This window comes from Strongylocentrotus purpuratus, unplaced genomic scaffold (assembly GCF_000002235.5).
Source record: "Strongylocentrotus purpuratus isolate Spur 01 unplaced genomic scaffold, Spur_5.0 spur5_scaffold_18, whole genome shotgun sequence".
NCBI classification, from domain to species: Eukaryota; Metazoa; Echinodermata; class Echinoidea; order Camarodonta; family Strongylocentrotidae; genus Strongylocentrotus; species Strongylocentrotus purpuratus.
Genome location: NW_022145603.1, coordinates 16477227 through 16503716, shown reverse-complemented (window position 1 = coordinate 16503716; position 26490 = coordinate 16477227). Strand labels below are relative to the sequence as shown.

The 26490-nt window shown below is 37.1% G+C and overlaps 1 long non-coding RNA gene across 3 annotated transcripts in view; it reads right to left on the bottom strand.

Annotated features, from left to right (window-relative positions):
• Positions 1-11125: 11125 nt before the first annotated feature.
• The window catches only part of LOC115925454, a 24492-nt gene continuing 9127 nt past the window's right edge, over positions 11126-26490 (bottom strand). Inside the window, exons 2-3 of one of the 3 annotated variants that reach the window (XR_004064730.1) lie at positions 25677-25680; positions 11126-16514 (exon numbers count right to left, since the gene is read on the bottom strand). This is a non-coding gene — a long non-coding RNA (uncharacterized LOC115925454). Of the gene's footprint in view, positions 17040-25676; positions 25681-26490 lie in introns of all 3 variants that reach the window. The other 2 variants (XR_004064729.1, XR_004064731.1) reach the window with 2 other exon arrangements.

The following is a 26490-nucleotide window of genomic DNA, read 5'->3' as shown; positions in this document are numbered from 1 at the left end:
AAAGCCTCCAGTGCACGCCTTCTTCCACGATTGCTCAGCACAAGTTGCGATTCGCCCTCGTCAAGCCCACGTCGCTCTGTGAATTGGCCCTGCGTGCGTGCGAAGAGCTCAAAGTTGAGTGAAGTGGGTGTACATAAAATACGTAGAGTATCGACTCAGCTCAGTCAATGTTTAGCGACTTCCTTCGGCTCGGCTGATTTGTTCAATTTTCACAGTTGATTAGAGCCCGGCAAAAGATAACTTTGCTCGATGTCTTTGTGCTGTTTGCACTTTTTTCACTGCAGACCTCGTCTTGGAAGGGAGTTCTCAAACTTTGCTGGCGATGAAGGAAAGAAGCAAGACATAATTTTCTTGTTTTATTTTTTTTTCCTCTAGACTCTCTTCCCCGCCTACCTTCCTCTTTTGTTTTTCCTGGTTTAAAAAAAATAGTCTGTTTTTACAAAGAATTAGATATGATTTCTGAATTGGATGATGATATTGAAATAATGATAATGATAATGATAATGTATAACACAAACTATAGAGTTAAAAACCTGTAATGTCATGCATACTAAACTATTTGGACATATGAATAGTTTTAACTATCGAGTAATTATATCAAAGAGAAGGTTGAGTTCTGGGAAGAGGTGAACAAAAATTTATAAACGTTATCATTGTTATTATGCAAGTGTGGAAGAACATCAGATACAAAATGATCCCTGAAAAGAATGACTCTTCAAATGCCTTAAGGCATGTAACAGCATAAACATCGGGACGGATTTTTATGCCACATGTTAGTGTAGTCCCATACACATATTTCTGTGTACAGTGCACACCAATACTTATATGCTAAATGATCAACCTTTTCTGATCGATTCCACACTGTTTCTTTCACAATGCAACGCAACTTTATCTTTAAGGCAGTTTCCATTTTACAAACAGGCTACCACTGCACTGATTACAGCCGCACAGATGCTACAGGGTACCCGAGTCGCACACCTTGATGGAGAGAAGCTGCCGGGTATCGAACCCACGACCTTCGCATCTGCAATCAAGGTAAATCATTCGACTTCGACAATACAAACAGTGAAATATCTGTGAGGCAGTGCAGATAAAGCGGTATGACATCTTCCGACTAATTTGTGGACAAAAGTCTACATGGGAAATACTTCCTTCTTTCATCAATTCAATTCAAATGCAAACTCCATATATAGCATGTCTTTCATGGAGACACATGGCTGTAATTGAAGGCCTATGTGAAGTATCGGTGATTGATGCAGTAGTCTACATCGCTATGGTCTCTTATTGAAAACCGTCTGGAAGTTCAGCAATCCGTAATACCTCTATTTCGTAATTACGTCACAATGTCATCTTGTGACGAATAGTTCCACATTATTTATTGATGCATGCAGCATGCAGTGGATCAACATAGACTTGTAAAGACTGTAAGATTGTAGAGACTGTAAAGAAATAAAGTAATCAATGTCCACAGTTTATACTCACATCGTTCATCAAGATACGTATTTGACGGGCAGTAATCACTCAAGAAGCTGACAAACCTCAATAAATCTTTCACCAGGAAGAAGTGAATTGAAACGTGTTACACTCTCGACACATTACACACCAGAGATACGCGCCGGGGCAGAACTCGATCTCGCTGGATTGTCGTCGGGTAAAGGACGAGAGGAAAGATGGTAATGACGGCGATGATTACGGGATAGAATGTCGCTTTCCACTTCGCATCGCCGCTCCAAGTAACCCCATACCGTAGCGAGACCCGCCTACCTCATCACCGGGCTACAGTCCGTCTGCGCTCAGCGTAGAGGTCCGCTAATTAATTCATCGGGTACGGTTACCAGCCCCTAGGCATGGAGCGTTTTCGATGGATGAATGTCCCTCTATTTTAACCCCCTTTTTGTTGGAAGTGCGTGAAGAAAGAGTGAATTCGCTGGTATAAACACCGTTTTCAATGCTTTCGAAATAATACACATGGTACCCTTTGTATAAAATGAATGTTTTGTGAAACCGAAACAATTTACTAGAACATAATAACAAATGTTATGCCTATACTTTGGATTGAAATGAAAATATAAGAATGTAATGAAGACAATTTTGCATTTTGTACGATGAAATGTTAGGGCTTTGCATCAACGTCATTTACACCGTCAACATAAAAACATTCATATTACAGCAGCACAAAATACCATCCACCATCTGCACTACCACCACCATCGTCACTGTCACCTCATTCTCCAACATCACTATCATCACCATCGCCACCATCATTCCCACCATAACCATCGTCATAATCAGCATCACGGTCACATCATGGTCGTCATCATACTGATCATAACCACCATCAGCATTACCCATATTTTTCTTCCTCCTTCACGTCTGAAACTTATCGCCCGCCCCATTATCATTGTCACCGTCTCAATCATCATCTCCATCATCGTCCTCACCCTCAACATCATCATCTTCATCATCATCATCATCACCACCACCACCATCATCATCATCACCATCATCTCATCACCATCATCACCTTCATAATCATCATCATGAGTCATCTTCATCATCCTCTAAAGCATCATTACCATTATCAGCATTATCATCATCATCATCCTTATCATCATCTCCACCTTCAACATTATTATCAACATCATCATCATCATGTCATCACTATCATCATCTGACCGTCATCATCATCATCATCAAAAGTATCATCACGATTATCACCATAATCTCATCACCATCATCATCATCATCATCTCATCACCTTCATCATCATCATCATCATCGTCGTCATCATCCTCAAAAGTATCATCACCATTATGACCATCATCTCACCACCATCACCATTATCATCCTCATCCCCACCACGACCATCATCACTATCATTATCATCTCCATCATCATCACTGCCATATATACGCAACAACATATTTTGGCGCTATGAACACAATCTCCCCCTTCTCGCCCTCTTCATTGTTCATTTCAAATTTTCTATATGACCATTTCTGTATTTTTTTATCATAAACTTTGAACAAAATATGTAACTTCATTTCGAAGAGAATTTCCGTAAAATAACAAGATGCAAGTTCAGTCAAGGAGTTAATAACTCCTAGGTTCAGACTACTGGAACCTGATGGTGCCTGTATTATGTCTATGGATAAGGGAGAATTCAGTAGTCAACGGGTTAAGTTGCACAACTGAAGTTCAATATGATACCAAAAGTCCAATACTACAAGAGGAAACCACTCCATCGTGAAACTAAATGTTTTGTAAGAAAGGAGAATATACTGCAGCGAAATTATATGCATAATACCAATATCTTTCTTCCCAATAAGTACTCTAATTATATACATGATAATGTACTCCTACGTTTTCTCTAGTTTCAGCCAACGGAGATGTAAACAACCTTGGCTTTATTCCCATCCTGAGAGAAATGGCTCCAAACGGAGAGACTTCCTTTTGGTTGACAGCTGGCTGTTATTGCTTTAGGGGTAGATGGTTAGATTTGTCACCGCTGAAGCCCAGGCGTGATATGTCATTGCGATCCCGTTCATTGGCGTCTCGGCTTAGGCGTTCGTCGGGAGTCGAGTTGTATCTCCCACTTGTCTATTTGAAGTAAATGGACTTGTTTCCTAATTTTAAACGATTATACGCTATGATACCAAACTTTACCCCTTTTTTTGCAATACATAGTTTTACATTGTTTACACATAAACCTTGAATTGGCCCCTTAAATATAATTCAGACTCAAAACTCGGAGAGCCGGTTTCGAAGCCAAGTAAATGCACTCCTATTGCCCTTTGCTATAACTATTAGACAGTAATCATCCATATCAAATCCGTCGGTTCCCTGTTACCAAACATGCACAGTCTTCCTTGACAGTTTAAACCATCAAACCAATATTATAAAATGCTATTTTCAGATGAAATCATGCAGAAGAACGCAAACGAAAGTAAACAATAATGAGGTAAAAAGTGGCAGAATGATGGTGGTATGGCGGTGGTAAGGTGTTTATGGAGATGGTATGGTACTTGTATGGTGGTGGTGGTATGGTGATTCTTTGGTTGTTATATGGTATTGGTATGGTTGCTGTATGGTGGTGTCATAGTAGTATAGTAGTATTATAGCGGTGATAGATGGTAGTGGTGATATGTTGATGATATGGAGGTAGTATGGTGGCGGTGGTTATGGTGGTTATATGTTGGAGGGATGTTGGTAGTATGGTGGTGGTGGTGGTATAGTGGTGTTATGGTGGTGATGTGTTGGAGGTATGTTGGTAGTATGGTGGTGGTGGTGGTGGTGGTGGTATAGTGGTGATGCGGTGGTGGTGGTATGGTGGTGATATGGTGGTGGTGGTACGATAGTGGTGTGGTGGTGGTATATGGTGTATTATGCGCTATATATATATATATATATATATATATAAGAACTTTCCATCATCATTATTATTATTGGTAGGAATTACAAGATGTACAACGCTTGTGATGTTTTTCTTTCGCGTTTTGGAAGTCTCTTTTCCGTCACAAAGCATATAAATTAGTGTTAAGATATTCACAGCGTGGCAAGGTTCGAAAATATCCTTCCATGTAACCTCCGCAGTGGGTTATTTCAGAAAAGTACAGGCTTAAAGTTCATTCCTGGCTATTCAATGAACCAGATCAAAACAGTGATACGTAGCCAGACGTTTTGGAGATTGAAAAGAGAGAGAGAGAGAGAGAGGGGGAGAGAGGAGGGTAGCAAATAAATAGACACGAATAGAGAAGGGGCTAATCGCATAACAAATGGTAGAAACGAAAATACTGTGTGAATGGATCTCTTTAAAAGGTAGGCCGATGAATAGCCTCTCATCGAAGTCGGTCTTAAGAGTGACACAATCAGATTTCCACAATAACCTCTTGATTACCTCAAGTGTGTAGGGAAACGCGGCAGCGGTGGGATGCGTACATCCCCATAGCCATAGTTTGTGCAATGCACGTTATTATCTCTTCTTCTAAAGTCCTGGCTTGTATTAACTATACATGTGTGTACATCGTATCTTAATTACCAGCTTGCTCTACATGTGGCTGTATGAACAGGCCGTATGTTCTCAAGTAGTGTAGAAACTCTAAAAAAAAGCGTGTACAGCGGTAAGTTGTGAAAAAAGGAAATAGCCCTTGAAATGTAAAGTTTAGCTTTGAGACTTTATCTCTTTAAACCAACCTGGCCCCCTATTGCTTCGTACATAACATGATAAATACCACATGGTAAATGGAAGGCGAGGATAGGTCGGGGAGAGGGTTGCGAAATTGTATCAATTCATCGGTATCAAGTTGCGAAAATATTTCATGGAATATACTTGATTTGGCAGTATAGAATGCTACAATAAAAAACATACCTGACAGTGATTGAATGTTCGATGCTTTTCATGAAGCGAAGTTCAATATTAATGTTGCTTTTCAATACGAATTTCAGACTTTTTGTTTGAACTGTGGTGTGAATAGATCTAAATCATAAACATCACCACAACTAGAGAAATATTTCAGTAAGATGCATACAGAAGACAACACACATAATGCTATCTGTCACCAGGAAGGCGGGTTCCTGCTGTCACCTTTTGAAATTATTTCTCAACATGCATTTCACACTGCATTACCTGTATATCCGCATATTTCTTGAACTTTTGAAAATATTTGTATCGATGCCAACGTTTATATAATTACCATCATGGTCTTTATTATCATTATTCTGTAAATTCTGTATATCGACAAAATACACATCTTATGGTAGAGAACTAGTTACAGTATCCTTTCAAATGGCCTATATATATATAAATTGAAAGGAATATGTCACCTATGATGTACTACCACTACCAGTTTCTGCCATTATTTCTCTTAACACCATTAATAACCGAGAAAGCTAAAACAGAAACCCATATTAGAAGGAGCTACTATATATCCTTGCTCGAGAGCTAGGAATTCGAATCACAAACCTGTTGTTGGAGCACAAACCACTGCACCACCAAATCGAAGAACACAGTTCTGTCAAAGTGGCTTCAGCTCTGCCGATCACGTTGATTTATTTACCCATGTGTGTCGCCTACTGACAGGCGCCACACCCCTTCCTCGGGCTGTGTTGATTAGAAACAAAACCCCTGTGGTTATTGTAAGACGGTTTAGATAACGGTCGAAACGTCTACCTATTGCGTAATACCATTGCCCGTGTCACCAGCCAGGCTCCTAACAGGTATTGTTTTGTTTTCACTGCTTCACCACAGTATACGTCAGTTCAAATGGTATTTTCTTGTCGATTTCCCAATTTTACTCGTTCATTCGATGACTAGAAAATTCATTCTCTTATACAAAGTGGGATATTTTAAAAGGGAAGTTCACCCTGATTTTAAGTTGGTTTTAAGAGAAGCAGACAAACATGTGGGAAGTAGGGCGTAAAAAGTTTGAGCAATATCCGATGAAAAATAAGAAAGTTATGACTTTCCGAAGTTGTCATCAAACAAACACAAATTGGCAGCTCTGAGAATTATCTTGCGAGCTCCCTTCCCATTTGCTCTGTACAGAAAATGTAATATGAAGTTTCATTTCCTTAGTTATTAATGACATTGATTAGTTTAAGGCATGGGTTTTATCAAAACTGATTTACAGCAATTACATTTAGGGTGCATGTATGTCTGGGAATTTTCTATAGGGCAAAAATAAAAATGTCTGAATTTTTAGTACAGTCTATGGTTTGACCAGGGCATGTGAGTTAAAGTCTCACCTCCCTGGTTTGACTGATCGAGAGTCAGAACCTGCCCTTACTAGTTAATGATGTAAAATATGTCACCTGCATCGTAAGTACTGACTTCATCATTTCAATCAAATTGTCACGTTTCTCTCATCAATCGTTTACTATTCTACCCAAATATCTGGTTCCATTTGTATTTTGAATTTACCACTTTTGAAATAGTCCCCATCATGTATAAATTCAAACCAATAACGATAAAACATTTGTTTAAAGAATAAATTTCATCAACAACATGTCTAATTTTGTTTTTGTTAAAGCTATATGACGATTTTTAGTTTTCTGTAAACTACAAGTCTTTGTAAACAGGATTACCTTGTCTTGATAAATGAAAATTATGATTTAAAAAAAAAAAATTTAAAGCGGAAATTTGGTTCTCAACTATTAAAAATAATTCAATGAACTCATGAGTTGTTTTTTCCATGCATGCATTTCTTCAGTGATACTTTTTCGTCTCTTTATTTCTCTCTCTCTCTCTCTCTTGTTCTGTCTGTATATATCTCTCTCTTTCTCTCTCTCTCTCTCTCTCTCTTGTTCTGTCTCTGTCTCTCCTTACCAAGTGAGTTGTGTTTAATGCCTGTAGGTGTGAGAAAAGACTACAAAACAAAGAGTGTGTTTTGACGGTCTATTGTCCGCCATTCAGTCGACTGAGCTAGGCTGCAAAGAAGGGCATGGCTAGCCCGCCCGAGCCCCGACGAAAAACGGAAGCACCCCGTATAACCTTACCCTCCTTCGCCCGGGGCTCTGGCAAAGCGTGCGTGAATAAAAAGCCTTTTCTTTTCTCCCTCTTTTTCCCCCTTGCTATTTTCCCTCCTTTTTACTCCTATTTGGCAATCACTTCCTCTCCGTTGACAATGAATAGTTAAAAACATACTCCAGTTATTAAATCCTGCACAAGACCTTGTCAGAATATAGGGTATAATACAGGCCTATGGTTGTCATAGCATGGTCCATTGTAAGAGGTGGACCTAACATATATCCATATCTTCATAAAACCCACCAACATTTCTTTCTCCTCCTTATTCAGTGATATTCTATGATTTGCTTCGACATCAAGATTGATCTAAAAGTTCTTCACAAAATTCAAATTGCTTGTTATTCTAAGCCCACAACGACATGATGGCTTAAAAGGGCTGCCTTGTCGCAAAACGTTCAGCTCGTTTGAAAATACATTTCTAGTAATAATGTTGTTAGAAAATCCCACATCATTTAATGTTTAGAATGGGTTGTTTCGAAGTTTCGATTATTTCTGTGCATCTAAAGTACATCTTTTGTGACTGTTGATTATGTAAATTGTGTATTAATGGGATTTCTCTACTTGTGTGCTGTAACAGACTGATATTTGAGCGTTATAAGCCTGAAATCTTTGTTATCATTATTACTATTATCACAGTCAAACCTTTAGTGACCACCTCCATATGAATACCACCTGTTTCCAAGGCAATGGCCACTTTACCGTTTCCCTTGGGTGGCGGTAATAGATCGGTTTGACTATATTATGGTTATTATCATTATCATTATCATTATTATTACTATTATCTTCATCATCATCATCATCCACATGATCATCATCATAATGTTTAATATTTTCATTATCATCACTCTATTTCTGACACTTACTTCGGGTGTGCTTTGTGTGAGCATTTAATACACATGTTATCAACAGGTTATCAATAAAATTATACACTGGTTTTTGTAGATAAACGAAATAAAACATAATAAAACCAGGGAGTAACTCCCTGATTAAACAAACCGTAACACTGCAAAACGACCCAATGCCACGCCAAAACAAAATTACCTACCTATGGAAGAGCTTTTCGAGTATATTTCCAAGTTGAACAGAGAGTTTCATTTTGAAGATTTATTTGGAGGAATTCGAAGCGAAGTCCAATCGATTACGTAATCACATAGACCAATTTCACTGGTTCCTTGAAACGCAACTGCGATCCTCGGGACCTACACCAACAATACCAAATAAACCCCCAGACCTAAGTCAACAAAACCAAATAAACACCGTTATTGTCGTCATGATTAATCTCATTAGCTACCAGTATTAGGTAGCTGTAATCAGGGATATAAACACCTCCATGCTGTAATCAATGAAGTATATTATGACACGCGTGTAAGCCACACACAACACACACTTGTGTGGTATTGATGGCGACACTACTTACTATTGTGTGTGATAATAGTAGAGCGAATAAAAGGTACCTTATTCATCGTCGATTAGCACTGGCTAATTAGCCGTGTAATAGATTGTGTAATGATAATGGCGATGTGGTCCGCTGGGCAGAAGTGGATGGATGGCCAAGGAGATCCCTTGTATGATCACTGTTCGTACGTTCCATATTCCAGATCTACTGCTTTTACAATACTGTGCGAGTATAACTCGTTCAAGAACAGCAGCAACAACAATAGTAGCACGAACTGTCCGCGTCTTCAATAGTCCACTCCTGACATTAAAATTAAAATTGAATATATGAACCAGATCTACAGCTCTTTACTAAAGTAAGGTTTTGTTATAATGCCATTAATTTTCTAAATGGAAACAACTGAATCAATCAAATAACATGGAAGGATGTTTCATGACCTATGAAAAAACTTAAAATTTCAAAGGGGACATCATTGGAAAGTTATTATTATCCACTGTGCAAGGCAACGAAATATAAAATATTAAGAAAATTTGGAAACAAAATTAATAAGCCAGCACTCCGGCTGATACTGTATATAAGTATTGTTCCGGTTTGAAACCGGAAAAGACGAAGTTTGAAGTTCACAAAAGACATCCACAACACAAGCAACAAGAACAACACCGCCGCCGCCACCACCTCAACCACCAGTAAGAACAACAACATCAACATTAGGAAAGACAACAACAAATACTAGAACTGCATTACTGTATACTAAAGTACCAATCATCTGTTTGAAGAAAGTATTTTGTGAAGTTTCTTTACAACAGGTCCGTCAGATTTTTTGGATGTTAGATGATAGATTACAAGATACTCGGGCCGCTTCGGCGGATTCGAAAAGGGTTCCTCCTCTGTCCCCCCCCCCCCCTCCCCCCTCCCCTGCCAAACTTCGCATGTATAATTGAAGTTCAAATTTGAGGGCCACTCTTGTAGCAAAAAATAATTAAAAGAGAGAGTGAGCTGTTGGGGTGGTCGAGAACAGCGGAAGTAAGATGAGAGAGAGAGAGAGAGAGAGAGAAAAGGAAAGATGGATTTGGAACAGAAAAATCCCGACAAAATCGACATAGCCTATCCAGTAAAACAAATGAAATAGAACCGAAGGTAAGGAGAGAGAATTAGAGGAGAGGAGAGTAGGGAATAGGAATGCAGAGAGGGAAAAGAGAGAAAGAAAGAGAGAGAGAGGGGGGAGGGTAGTGTGTGGTTAGAGGGGAAGAGAGAGAAAGAGAGAGTGGTAAACTCTCATCAAATAAAAACTTGTTCGCACATTTTCAACAACAACAACAATATCTCCGATTGACAGGGGCCCTTTTCTTCGGAGCAACACGCCTCTATTTTCCGCCCCATTCTTCTCCCGTCAGCGGCTCAAAGTTAAAACTTCCTGCCCCCTTGGCATAAACCTTGCAAAAACTGTCAACTTTGTTCAAGTTTTGCCCTGAACCTGAGAAGGTGAGCCAATGAAACACTAGACCCCACTCCAACCCCAGGATCGTAAAATGAGAGCAACCTTATTTTAAGCAAAATTATTTGGAGCTCCGTGCAGAACACAGCGTTAAAGGGAAAGCTTAACTTTTTACCTTAAAGGTACTATGTCCCATTTGCAGGCCAAAAAATGAAAAGGTTTTATTCCAACGGCAGTTGAAAGACAATACTAATTTAGAACTTCCCTAAAGAAAAGGGGGCTTGAAAATGTCTTTAAGTGGGAAAATAACGACTATTAGTTGTCGATTCGACTTAGGAGCTATAGAGCCAGTAATTAATAGTCTGATTTTTCAGACCATTGTACCGAAAGGACGTACGTATTATGCTGCGCAAAGATTCAATCAGTATTATTTTGGCCATTACAAGAAGTGGGTTATCGATATAGACAAATGCTCATGTACCCTGTACAGCTCATTTCATGTACGTTATTACCAAAGATGAAAAAATGCCAGTCAGTCACTCAATAGTGTCTGACAGTGGAATCTAGCAAGTAAACGGGTTTCCTTGTCTAACCGCCCACACCACGCCGTCATCTATTATAATGAAATAGTAGAATCGAGCTCCGAGTGAAATCAGGTTTTTGTATTGGTCCGCTAGCTATGACTTTCACTCGGGGGAGGGGTTAGTTCAAATAGACCACCGATTTAAAATAAAGTCAAAGAATAAAAGCGCTGGGACACGATATAATATTTAAGGTGTCATATATGTTTATTTATCAATCACTGACCTGTATCAACTACTCTTCTAACAGTATTTATTATCAAACAATGTCATGGAAATAGTATCAATAATCCAGAAGATCTCTGTCCTCTCTTCAACATACAATCATATCAAAATACACCTTAAGCTAAAATACACTTTAAAAGCCTTAACTTGTTAATCTAAATAAATGGGACATTAAGGGTTGGGAAGAAGGAGGTTAGTTAGAAATTGTTAGTACTGTGGCCACTTACATACAGCGCGGTAGACTATTCGCGATTCGAGTGGATGTACTGATTCGGCCGTTGCAGACGAGATGAAGAGATGGACAACGATGCTGCGGGTATGGGAACAGGAAAGATGACGACGTCGAAGACGGGAACGGAATCGGGAACACAGTTGCGGGATCAGGATGACAGGATCAAATTCAGGAACTCAGGATCAAAATCAGGAACACAGCATCAAATTGGCATAGGGTTAATGGTACCTATTTACCGACGTATCTGCAATCAATGTTCCTCCTATCAATGTTCCTCCTTATGAATCAGTTCCTGACACTTTCAGATTAAGTTCCCTTGAAGTATGTTGTAAAATTTAGTTGAATATTCCCGACTTGGTGATTGAAGTGACTTGGCTTTCTTGAACGATTTCTGGAAAACGCTGTACTTCGTTAACTTTGAGAGTCCAGAACTTGTTGATTTTCACATGCAGCAATTAGTTGTTAGTTCAGGGACAGCTTGAGGGAGATGGGAGGACAGGGGTACAGGTAGAGGAGACCAAGTCGGGGTGGAGCCAAGTGATCAAAACATTCATGCAAACTACTTTTATACCTCATTAAACATTCATACTCGACTTTTCCTCCGATCATTTTATTGGTCATTACTTTAAAAAGGGGGAAGGGGTCTAATCTAAAACTCTACTCTTATTGGTTCAAGGTCACCACTCATGGCCCAAGACACAGTCCTATGAGGTGATCTTCAAAGAGCATATTTCTAAGAATAGTCACAAAGCATGAATGACCACAAAGAGCCCGTCTGATATCTAAATCCCCTTTCATAGAGCTTAATCTCTATTATTACAGATTTATGAATGGCATTAAAGTCTAGTATTGTATCGAACAGGATGGATTAATACTGTGAATGGCAATAGGGTCATAAAGGCTATATCCCAGTGTGGGAACAGGATAGCTTCAATAGATAGCTTCAACTAGACATGCCAGCACATTTTATAAATACATCTATAACAAATTAAGACAAAGAAAGATACAGCAGAAAGAGACAAAGATAAAGATAGAGAGAGAGAGAGAGAGAGAAAGAGAGAATACAACAAGAAGAGAGAAGGACTATACATGAGCAATATTCCACCATGTTACACCTTCCCCCCTGCCACCAGAATGGCGTCCGCGCCATTCCCAATAATAATTCTAAAATTATGCAATAGTAATTTTGAATTGATATTGAACACCAATAAAACAATAGCTGTACATAATATCACAAATCTTTCATGACACCTACTAAGACACCTTATTTTACTAGTGACCTTGCTTAAATTTTGTTTATCAAATACAAAATATATACTTAGAATATAAGAAAGTATACACAGAAAACACACCAGTACAAATTATTACAATCCAAAATAATTTCTTCCACACTCCACATGTGTGAATTGGTTTGATATCTTCCACTCAGATTAATTATTACTTTGTCTTACTACAACAGCAATTTCAAATCAAACATGGTTTAAATATCGAATGCAAAAATTCAATTAAGTTTCAATATAATAATTATCAGAAATCTGACTATCAACTCATGTGACTCTGATGTAACAGGTAACAAGTTTAAACAATCAAAATAAAACAAACGGAACTATATTTAAGTTCGCCTTAATATTAAATACAACATAAGCACACTAAAAGTGCCTTGAGATATTAATACGGTCAAATCATCATTTCTTCCAAACTACAATCAAATTTGAATAAAAAGTGAAATGTAAAATGGTCTTTGACATCGATCTCTCTTTTCCAGAACTGCCCTTATAATTTCATTATAGTAATCTATGGAATATTCAATCATATTCCTAATCTTCAAACTCAAACGTGAACAAAACAAAATAAATATGGCTTACTTTTAAAAGTAACCTATTCACTAAATTCATGTGAAACTAGGGTATCCTTTATGCACCCTTCAATGATACCAATCATTTAACGTGCGTTGATAAAACAAAATAAATAATAATGTCCGCAGTATATTGGACATTATTTATGAAAGAAATGATCAACTGATAGATCAACCAACAAAATAATGACAAAGTCTAAAACTTAAATCAAACCAATCTGGTTTGGTTGGCATAGTGAGACATGCTCCAGCCATGTTCAGACAATAAATCAACAAAGTAGAGTATCTATATTATTACAATATTGAGCTAAATATCATGTTATTCAGAGGAATAGCAATTTATAAATGAAAAAGACTTCATTCTCCCAAGTTTTTGTCATTAACAATATCATAACAAGTCCTATTCCCCTTAAAGAATTCAGGTTGTATCCTATATGTAGGCACAATTTCTGATCTAAAAAAAAAGAAGGCTAACTGTTCTCTTACTATGGGAAAAGATGACATTATAAGAATCATCGATATCAACATCACGCTCACAACAATCTCAACTGGTGAAAACAAAACAAACACAAACTTCAAAAGCAGCATCATCAGCAGTCCATACAACATCATACAATTGTATTTATTCCTAACAATTGGTTGGACAATTTGACTTTGATAATACGTTAACCGATCAGGTTGACGAGAACATCTTTTTGACTGTCTCGGTGGACAGTCCTCCTCTTCAACAGAGGCGGTCTCTTGCTCGTCACCTGAAGGGACAGGAGAGGGGTCAACTTCTACAGGAGCATAATTTCTTACATTATCTTCAGTCGCAATATCATCTGTATTTACAGAAGTAACAGAACCATCATCTCTAATTTCAGAACCTGTGCAATCTGGAATTGACTGGCCTAATTGAAATTCAAAATCAGCACTTTTGTCCAGTACACTTGTCTCTAATGGAATAAATCTATCCGGTCAGGGCGCTGGCACCTTTGTGACCGTCTCGGAGGACAGTCTTCCTCTTCAATTCAGGCGGCCTCTTGCTGCTCACATGGACGGGTAGGGGACGGAGTAACACCACCTTCCACTTCATCATCATTATCACTGTTTCAACATCATCAACAAAAACAACATCAACAAATATATCACCACACAGTCTTCATTATTTAGTACAAGTTGCTAAATAATACCTAAACTCGGGATCAAGTCATCTCCCTTATCATTTTGCCATGGGACAGTCCTTGCAATTACTTCATAATCTATGATGGGGCCTAGGTTAATTATTTCCAAATTTTTAACCAAAAAAAAACAAAAAACAAAAAAACAAATCAAAATCCGAACATTTTCTCACATTTAACAGTTGTATATGCTGAAGTAACGAAATGGCAAATTAAATATATTCTCTATCAAATTTTCCCTTATCCAACAATTTCTACCAAAATTCATATCTAACAATTTTTCAAAACAAAAATACTTTTAGTTTTACTCTCAAAAGATATACTTCCCAGAAAGAAAATATTCTATATCCCATTGAATTAAATGTGTGATATCAGCAACTAGCAGGCTAGAAATTTAAGCACAAAAGGCAAAGCAATAGTGGACCACTTTAAAACATTGATCAGACTTTCAACTACACATATAAAAATATATACGACTGGACGCTCCTACAAAGGTAGCATCTCAATATTTTCCTCAAGAAAATACTAACAAAACTATTTAAAAAAAAAAAAAAACTCATCCATGTGCAACGTTATCTTTCTTTTAGACTAACCGTAACATGATGATCTCCGATACTAAACTACTTTAAAACAGCCTACTCCTACCTTATCTGCATCATGCCTATTTACGACTTATTTCGTTGCAGAAACTAAAGCCAGCAATGAGCTCTTGATAAGGGGAATACGTGGAAGTTCCTTGAACTCCACCCTAGCTGGAACTTAAATGCTACATCTAATTTAATGAAAATCTTCTCTCACATCTTTATTTGGTCCACTGTTCTAAGCCTTCTTATACTTTCTGTCTCAGTACCTACGATTACCTTGATCACAACAATACCCGAAATCTCTAATTTGTTAGTAGCAAACTATCATGTGTTCCCTAAAAACAATTCTTTCTATCAACTTAAAATATAAATAAGTCAGAGCGAGTGCCCTCCTCAACTCCTCAAAACAAAACTAATTTGCGCAATTATTCCTTCTCCCTGGCACAACTAAAAATCCCTGATCTTTGACAATACTATGATGAATTACTTGGGTTTAACAAAACTTACATGTCACTTACAGGGAAAAATAATATTATTGTAATTTAAAACTTTTGGAATTGCCATAATGTTACTACAACATATTTTAATTACCTTAAATAAATCAAAAGCCAAAAAATAGGATAATAAGTCAGTGCTTGCTATAATCTATCCGAACGGGGACCGTTTAAATCTTAAGTTTTGCTCGGCTTGGAAATACTAAACTTTTTAAGTTTTTCAAAATATACATCTCAACTATTGTGTCATCTTTTTCTTTTTCATCATGACCTCCACACTCACACAACTGACAACAAAGTCTATCAACCGGAGGCACGCCAAACATATTCAAAGAAACAAACATAAAAAGGAAAAGGTAACTTATTCTGCCCATGGCTACGACCTACGTAAACCTGATTGCTATGAGAAAATGATTTGCAATAAATCAGGATAAAACCAAATGATATATCATTAATTTCCGAACCAATTAACTATTCCTCTGCACACATGAAATATAATACCACAAATCAAATAATATCAAACATTATCAACAAATAGGAAACAAGGTCACTATTAAGGAATGTACGTAATAGATAAATTCATGCCCAAGCGCTGAACTTGACCAGGAAAATCATACCAGTCTTTCTGGAAACATGCAATTATTAATATTTAAAAAAAAAAGTTTCTTATGAATTTGGAGAGCTTTTAAAATCGTGCTGATAACGCGGAAATAAGGTTGTGGGTTCCGTCTAACCGCCCACACCACGCCGTCATCTATTATAATGAAATAGTAGAATCGAGCTCCGAGTGAAATCAGGTTTTTGTATTGGTCCGCTAGCTATGACTTTCACTCGGGGGAGGGGTTAGTTCAAATAGACCACCGATTTAAAATAAAGTCAAAGAATAAAAGCGCTGGGACACGATATAATATTTAAGGTGTCATATATGTTTATTTATCAATCACTGACCTGTATCAACTACTCTTCTAACAGTATTTATTATCAAACAATGTCATGGAAATAGTATCAATAATCCAGAAGATCTCTGTCCTCTCTTCAACATACAATCATATCAAAATACACCTTAAGCTAAAATACACTTTAAAAGCCTTAACTTGTTAATCTAAATAAATGGGACATTAAGGGTTGGGAAGAAGGAGGTTAGTTAGAAATTGTTAGTACTGTGGCCACTTACATACAGCGCGGTAGACTATTCGCGATTCGAGTGGATGTACTGATTCGGCCGTTGCAGACGAGATGAAGAGATGGACAACGATGCTGCGGGTATGGGAACAGGAAAGATGACGACGTCGAAGACGGGAACGGAATCGGGAACACAGTTGCGGGATCAGGATGACAGGATCAAATTCAGGAACTCAGGATCAAAATCAGGAACACAGCATCAAATTGGCATAGGGTTAATGGTACCTATTTACCGACGTATCTGCAATCAATGTTCCTCCTATCAATGTTCCTCCTTATGAATCAGTTCCTGACACTTTCAGATTAAGTTCCCTTGAAGTATGTTGTAAAATTTAGTTGAATATTCCCGACTTGGTGATTGAAGTGACTTGGCTTTCTTGAACGATTTCTGGAAAATAGCTTCAATAGAAACTTTAGAAGAAAGAAGGCATGACCTATGTACAAAGTTTGCCGAAGCATGTGTACGTTCCCATATATACTCGAATGTGTTCCCTCTCAACGACACAACTCATTCCATGCAGCTCAGGACCAGCCGAACGTACAAATCTATCAATGCCAGGACAAAAAGATATCAGAATAGCTCCATTCCATTTCTGACAACTTGCCTAAATGAATAATGCCAAGGTTGTATAAAAGGGGTGAATAGAGAACAATGTACGCCTAACTCTTTTTGACGAAACCGGTGTCACTATTTATTTAATTATTATTATCGATATATATTTTGAAATCAGAACATATTTCTCATATAATTATATTTCCAGGGGCATAATTGATTATCGAAGCATGAACATGGGTATTACGCATAGCATTACAGGTATCAACAAGGTTATTTTTTTTTGTTCAATTAAGCACTCAAATACCTTATCAATGACTTATTTACCCAATCTCTACTGAATGATGCAAAACCAAATTAGATAATATTATTAATGCAAATATTGTTGTTGTATATATATATACATTGAATTATTCTTAATGCTAATATTATGAATTGTCACTAGAAAGTGATCTAACTATTGATGACAATTCATTGTCTTTGTTAATTATATGGTATTTTAACTAGTAGTATATTTGAAACAATTGTGAAAGAAATATGATATGTTTTTAATTGTAAATTGTCATGCAATTCAGCCCAGGCTGCGAAATGATGATATTAATAAACTGAACTGAACTGAAAAAAAAAACGCTGTACTTCGTTAACTTTGAGAGTCCAGAACTTGTTGATTTTCACATGCAGCAATTAGTTGTTAGTTCAGGGACAGCTTGAGGGAGATGGGAGGACAGGGGTACAGGTAGAGGAGACCAAGTCGGGGTGGAGCCAAGTGATCAAAACATTCATGCAAACTACTTTTATACCTCATTAAACATTCATACTCGACTTTTCCTCCGATCATTTTATTGGTCATTACTTTAAAAAGGGGGAAGGGGTCTAATCTAAAACTCTACTCTTATTGGTTCAAGGTCACCACTCATGGCCCAAGACACAGTCCTATGAGGTGATCTTCAAAGAGCATATTTCTAAGAATAGTCACAAAGCATGAATGACCACAAAGAGCCCGTCTGATATCTAAATCCCCTTTCATAGAGCTTAATCTCTATTATTACAGATTTATGAATGGCATTAAAGTCTAGTATTGTATCGAACAGGATGGATTAATACTGTGAATGGCAATAGGGTCATAAAGGCTATATCCCAGTGTGGGAACAGGATAGCTTCAATAGATAGCTTCAACTAGACATGCCAGCACATTTTATAAATACATCTATAACAAATTAAGACAAAGAAAGATACAGCAGAAAGAGACAAAGATAAAGATAGAGAGAGAGAGAGAGAGAGAGAAAGAGAGAATACAACAAGAAGAGAGAAGGACTATACATGAGCAATATTCCACCATGTTACACTTGCATAATTTGAATATTAGGATACTGCTAATGTTTAAATTTCACATATAGGACAAACATGACATATTCATAATTCCTGCAAAGTTCTACAACATTTTATGTTGGCTGCAAATGGGACATAGTATCTTTAACAGAAAATAACAGAAAATGAGCCAGACAACAACGAAAGAGTGAGGAAAATGTGTTTGTTTGATTTTATTTTTGGCTTTCTCACACACCAAAATAATACAAACTAGGTACATGTATATTATTAACAAAAGGCCAAATAAATATCATATCATAATAAAAATCAATCATATAAGTATACCTATAAAAAAAAACACACACACATAGTTGACAAATCATTTCAAAATTTAAAAAAAATGCAGGAGACCGCCATTTTAAGCTAGAGCTTGAACGTGATGACGGCCTCAGGAAAGGAACCTATATGGGCGACCAGTCAGAAATAAATTAATTAACAGCCACATAATCCGATTAAGATGAGGAAAATGATTATATTCCATTTACCAAAGATATAGTCATTGTATGTATGCGTTTTACCCAACCGCTTTATGAAATAGATCTAAACATCTATCACCAAATAATCACCAAATGATATGAAATTCCCTGAATTTCATAATTTCGTGGAGTTATGAATTTCAGTGCAGGAGATGCTCGGCAGGTATGCCTTGGAGTATCTAATACGCGCCTGATCGCTTAACTATAACTGTGCTATATTTCATCTGATTTTCCTCAAAAATTATATATATTTTTTCCATTTTTATTGACACCACCTACCGATTGAAAGTTTTCTCCGATAATAGGGAATGGAGCGTATATAGAATAAAGTGTATCAAGGCGAAAACATAGCCTCCATGAATTAAAAATGATCCGATCAAATTCATAATTGTTTAAAATGTATATCAGGATGAGCTTGCTTCTCAGACCTTGTTTTCTGTGCCCATGTTGCAAAGTGCTGGACTCGCTACATAAACTCTGTATACTGTAGTTGTAGTAGTAGTAGTAGTAGTAGTAGTAGTAGTAGTAGTAGTAGTAGTAGTAGCTCTATACAGAGCGAATTTATTTTTCATTTCTTTTCACATAATATAAACAATGACAAACAATAATAAACGTAATGATATAACAGAAGTGAGTATTGAAATATATTTGACATTGCTTTGGTCATTGTAATGCAAAATGATTTGGTTACAGGAAATGAAAAAAACGAACCTACTTGAAAGCAATGGATGTTAGGTGTAGGTTCGCACATTAATAATTAAACTTTATGCTAAGAAGAAACATTCTATTTAAATGGATATTATTTTATCCAGCAACCCATACGAATTTTAAAATTAAGGAGTTTTTCACGATGTCGCTTTGAATTTTAAGTAGAAAAACTGTTATTTGCATATAATTATACGTAACTTTATTACGAACAAATCTTTTTTCCCTTCTAAACAAAGACTTTTCTATTAAATAATGTTTTCAGAATACATTAAATTGTAGAAAATTTTGCTCGATCGCTCCGCTTTCTCGCAAACATAGACACCAGGGAGTTGATCCATAAGTGCAACAGACATCAGCCCCCACCCCACCCCCCTTCCTGCGGAATGAAAATGTGCCCATACACCTGGGCCCTGTTTCATAAAACTTGATATCAATAACAAGCTATTGTTATAAGCTACTGGCATCTGATTGGCTGAGATCAAATTGCCATAGAAATTTAGCAGTTGTTATAGATAACAAGTTTTATGAAACAGGCCCCTGTACCTGTATCTCATTAATTTCGTACTGTGCGATTACAGAGATATAACGAACATTCAGAATTCGTCAAAGTGCGTAATCCCCTGTCTACAAAGTCCTTCAGTCCTAAACCACATTAAAAAATTCCATGTTTTCGTTACATTTAACCTTTCCCCTGAATCCCCTCGCCTTCATGTAAGTTTATTGACATTAGATTTAAAAGTGCAAATACCTTTCATTTCCCTCAACTGGACACACATAATAAGCAAGGTGTCCGTCTTGATGTGGGTGTCTATACGCACACTTAAATCCCCTTTTATCTTCAAGCATTCATCATCTCCATGTTCACCAAATCTAAAAGCTTTTGAAATTTCAATCAAGGAAATGTCATATGATTAACATATCTATGAATACAAACATAACTATGAATACAAATTATAACATATCTCTGTGCATACAGTATGATTTACGCGAGAGAGAGAGAGAGAGAGAGAGAGGGGGTGGACGGTGGGGGGGGGGGGGAGAAAGATTCAGAATGAAGTAATTATTAAGAGCTGTAGGAAGTAGACGAAAATAGTCTCATAGGAAGAAAGAATAGAATTCATATTTGGTGGATGTATAATAGAACAGAATGTTAAGAAATATAGAAAACTATAATGTTTAAATAACTGAGAAGTAGGCAGGAAAAGGGTTGAATTGTGATGCGATTCGACAAAAGAGAGAAAGGGGAAACAAGGAACGAAGTCGAAGACAACTGAACAAGAAAGAGAATAATAATTTATTTAATGAAATAATAGAAACCAGGGTGTCGTTTGGTGTATGTATGGACAGAGCCGATGATGTACCAAGCGTAGTAGAAGACCCGATTGATCCAAGTTAAACAATGAAGGAGAGAAGAAAAGCTGACTTCTACAGTAGTGTCTCGAGGTAGACGGACGGTGAGGATAAAAAGAGATGACCGTTCCGGAGTGTGGTTTGATGGGTGGGCACTGGCATCGGGATGACAGCTTCTATTATGTGTCGGACTAAGCATTAGCTGAAGGACTCGGAGTCCCTGAGACATCAACTTGCTGGAGAATGGGGAGTGGGGGTGGGAGTGGGAGTGGGTTAGCAGGGCAAAGGGCAAATTTGGTGGATCTACAGACGATGTGCTAAGAGAGATTAAAATGGTGCGTGTGTGAATGAGAGAGAGAGTGTGTGTGAGTGTGTGTGTGTGTGTGGGTGAGAACAGAGAGATGAGGGAGATGAGGGAGATTAGGGAGATGAGAGAGAGAGAGAGAGAGAGAGAGCGCGTGCGTGTGTGTGTGCGTTGTGTGTGGGTGAGAAAAGAGAGATGAGGGAGATGAGAGAGTGTGTGTGTGTGCGTGTGTGTGTATGGGTGAGAAAAGAGAGACGGAAGAGATGAGAGAGAGAGAGAGAGAGAGAGAGAGATGTTGTGTGTGTGTGTGTGTGTGTGTGTGTGTGGGTGAGAAAAGAGAGATGAGGGAGATGAGAGAGAGAGAGAGAGAGAGAGTGTGTGTGTGGGTTGGTGAGAAAAGAGAGATGAGGGATATGAGAGAGAGAGAGTGTGTGTGCGTATGTGTGTGTGTGGGTGAGATAAGAGAGATAAGGGAGATGAGAGAGAGAGAGAGAGAGAGTGTGCGTGTGTGTGTGTGTGTGTGTGTATGTGTGAAGAGAGAGAGAGAGAGAGAGAGTGTGTGTTGTGTGTGTGTGTGTTTGAGTGGGTGGATGGTTGGGAGGGCAGTACAAATGGGTGGCTGTAATTGTACAGAGATCAGATATAATCACGATAGCAATAAATAAGTAGATAAATAAATGTGGCAATAAAAAAAAAAATTAGGCCTAAATAAATAACATGTCAAAGTGGCAAAAATGCAACAAAAAACCCTTTTTAAAATTCTTGCCATAATATGACTAATTAAAACAATTTAAGAGAAAATTCATGCAGACCGACTCCGTAAATACATCTTTAACGTATAAGGTTGTTGAACTCTAATACTGCGAATATAGGGTCTCAAAAACTACCAAAAATATAGCCTTATACTACCACATCCCTTTTAAAGTGTCTGTTAATAATCCTGATGTCAATATGAATGACAAGACCCAATGTAATCTGATCAATAATCATCGATTGAATAAACACCATTATTGAAAATAATGGGCGTAACAACAGAACGTGTAGGCCCCATTACCTCGCTGAACGCTCAGCTCAAGTCCTAAATGACTCGATGACTTCATGGGTCCTAGATCTGCTATGGCCTTTGCTAGCAGACAGGGTCTATGCTGACAGACTTAAGTTGATTTCATATCTGTTAATGATTTTCCATGCAACACGATCCCACTGCCTTTTGAAAAATTAACTTAAATAAGCCCATTTTGACAACCTTGTAAGTCATTTTAAGAATATTGTGCCTCAGTGTTTCGTAGTGGTCTTACATCTGAACAGAAAAAACAGTCTCGAGCGAATACAACGGAATGTTTCAGATATTATTTTAGGCTCTAATTTTATGTTATATTTACATGCATTTCAATAATGCAATTATTTTAAGTACACTTGAGGAAAGAAGATTTGTACTGTGTCGAAAATTTGCAAAGTTTTTAGCAATTCACCCGGCATGCCTGAACTGGTTACTTTCCAAAAAAAGAAATTAGAATATCATCACTTTAGGGTTTTCCATATCTTAATTTCAAATGCGAAACCAAACGCTTAACAGCTCTTTACCATATTTGATAAATTTAATTATCCACAATTAAATGCTTTTTAAACTACATGTTAAATTTCAGACCCAAAACTGGTTTATTCCGCAGTCGTCTCAAATCTTAAAATCCAAATTATTCATTTCCAAACGAGAGTATAAGACGTTCTCTTGGTATTCTTAATGTGTAATGTGATTCTAAATGTATTTTTAAAAAAAATAACAATATTTAAAAATGCGGTAATATATATATTCATCACCTTGTCAACATGTAACATGAACAATCCAGCTTCTGCTGCTTTTCATGTAAAATTACAAATACGATGCATGTATTTTGGAAATGCATATTAAACCATTTTTTAATTGAAATTTAATTTAATTTTGAAATGGTAATTTAATGAGGCATTGAAATTGCCTTTGACTTGATTTCCGGAAAGTCTGTGCGATCGCCCTATGCATAGATTTGGTAATGCATCGACTTTGTTTAAAGAAAGATTAGCGCCGAATATATGTTTAAATACTTTTTTTGGTTTGTCATTCATAGTCTAGATTTTCTTATCGAAACACGCACACAAACAAAAAAGAAGACGACAGGATAATTAACTCTGTGACCGTTAGCGTTTGTTTTTCTTTGTAGGAAGACCTAAAGCACCAATGAGAAGCTAGAACAGAACTCGACTCTCAAGCCTTGCGGATGAAAAATGAATTCAAATAAAAAAGCATCGAAGACTAGAAAATCCTTTGAAGTGGTTTAAACAACATTGTCTCATCGGTATCATCCTCCTCGATGCCTGTCAGGTGAGCGGCTCAAAAGAAAAGAAACCAAAGGATTCGGTGATGCCCCTTAAAAGCATCTCCTTTTCTTCACGGGAGCCCGCAAGTGAATAGCATAAGCAACAGTATCAGTTCCCAGGCAGACACTGTGACGACGCGCTTAACAAATAATCCGCCGGAGTATTCCTTTCTCTATACACGGGACTGAAGCGCTCCCTGATGAGCTATTGTGTCTAAATCTAAAAGGGACTCGCGCGCGGGAGAAAGGGAAATAGATTTTTGTCTGTGTATTATTTGTTTTGCTTATTGTTCGACTGATTTGGAGGTTTACATGTTTTGATAGCGAGGCTAAGAGATGAATTTGAGACTCTTTTTCTCCCTCGAAGCGGACATTATGCAATGCTTCCTCCGCCGCACCCTTTGTAGTACTGGTAGTAGGCATTTAGAACGAGCGACAAAGCGAATGAATTTTAAAAGAAATCGAAATTAGAATAGTTAAACCTAAAAATCAAACAGACTAAAGGTCTACAAACATTGAAAAGTAGGCACTTTGAAGGTTCCCCCTCCCATTATTTCCCCCGTGTATCGTTAAATAGCCTCGCAAAGAAAAAATGAAATGAAAATAAGCCTGAACTCTGTGATATTTAAAAAAAGAATATTTCAACGAATATTGGCTATTTAGTTTCAATATTTATATAACTTTCATTTCCCATGTATGCTGTTGTGATGTTTTCTTCCTTTCTGCATCTTTAGGTTCTTTATGATCAGTTTCTGTGTTTGAAAGCACACTAGAAAACGTCGTTAGGCCTATATAATTCTTTGCAAATTCCTTTTGTAAAGAGAGAGAGAGAGGTGGACAGAAAGAAAGGGAGAGAGAGAGAGACAGACAGACAGACAGAGAGCAAAAGGTTTCACATTCCTCCTAAAGCATTCGACTAATGAATTAAAGTAATAACAAAATTAACTGGAATAACAATTACATGTTAAATGTAAACCCTATGTTTTATTCATCTTGGATTGTAGGCGCCTATACGTTTTCTTTTTTGAAATGATAAGTTTCAGGTTGATAGTTTACTGAAGTATTTTGTAATGATCATGATTGAAAACAAATACAAATTGGGTCTACAGCACGGTTCCGAATTCGTACAAATTAGTCAGAGATCAGCCAAGCGCGACCCGACAAGCTAGTACCCATCATTAGGCACTCTTTCTCCCCCTCCAGGCCGTGGATAATTGCGCAATTGTCATGTTTGTTGGCTTGAGCTATAAGTATAAACCAATGCGCTAAATATTAGCCGGACGTTTTAAGGCGCTTTTATCCACCTCTCTTCTTGAAAGTGATTCTCAAACAAGAATCAATAAGAAGTACTAAAAGGGGATATTCGATCCAGCCTTGATACTTTTTTCTTCCTTTCTGTTTTTCTAAATCCCATTTTTCTTCCCCCTATTCGGTAATCGATCTTTATGTCTGCAGCGTAACGGACTGTGACGGTTTATCTACAAGACGCCCTGATCCGTTTAAAGGTAGACTAGTAAGACCACTATTCAAAACCAAAAGTAAAGCATCAAAGCTCTTGTATATCTTTAAATGATAGAATGAACCCAAAAGACTCAGGATACATGTTTCCTTTTTAAAAATATTTTCCACCAAGGTAGAGGGCAAGGGGCCACATAAAAACAAACAACCCCCCCCCCCCAAAAAAAAAACAAAACAAATATCCTAACTAAAATATGAAATGTGTCACAACTTCTGCCGTCTAATTATGAGTCGACCGGCTGCAGCCAATACCTATGATCGTTTTATACATAGGCCTATAATATATATTAATATAGGCCTATATATAAATAATAATTATAACAAATGAAGAAAGAAAGAATATATATTAATTTGAAGACATAATCATAAAGATAACCTGACTGTCGTCCGAAAATTGACAATTCCAAATACATAAGTTTTCATGCATTTGCTATTGGGCCATGTTGAATATTTTCAGAGCTTGAGGGGCTCCTTCAGGTGCCCCCAAAATGATGTAATATTGGTTGAATTAACATTAATCCTTAGTATAAGGCAATTACACAAGTATGTAGAGAAAAAAAATATGTCATCTAACTATAGTTTGATGCTCTTGAATCACTTTTGTTACATTTGGGCCCTTACAATCAGATTTTTGGTACCCGAGAGATATTTGGCTATCTAAACCTCATACCCATAATGTATCTATATACCGAAAAAGTTCTGAAATGCATAAAAACACTAGTGAGCTCTAAAACATAAAGTTTGGGCATTTTGGACACTTTTAGCACCGGCAAAAAAAAAGAAAAAAGAAATCGGTGCCATTGCTTTGGCGTTTCATTTTACTATTTAAGTATTCCTCAAAAGGTAAACACCATTTCCATGTAGTAGCCGTCTGTGTTCCTTTAACAATTTTTCCCCTCTTATCATCAAGCGGGGTTTTTATTTCCATAATTTCAAAACATATTTACACTAATTACTCAACGATTTAGTGAAACAAAACAAAGGCTAATTTTTTTTCAACAATTCTTCCAGCTTAGTATTATTTTCTTTGCTAACACGTTCATACCTTAAAAACAATCTTAGCAACGACTTGAATAAAAAAAACAAAGTGTGTGGTTACATAAAGAAACAATTGACAATCTTTTTAACGAAACATCGTTAAATTGCTTTAACTATTTATGCACAAAGCTATTTGTAAGGAGCTTTTTAAC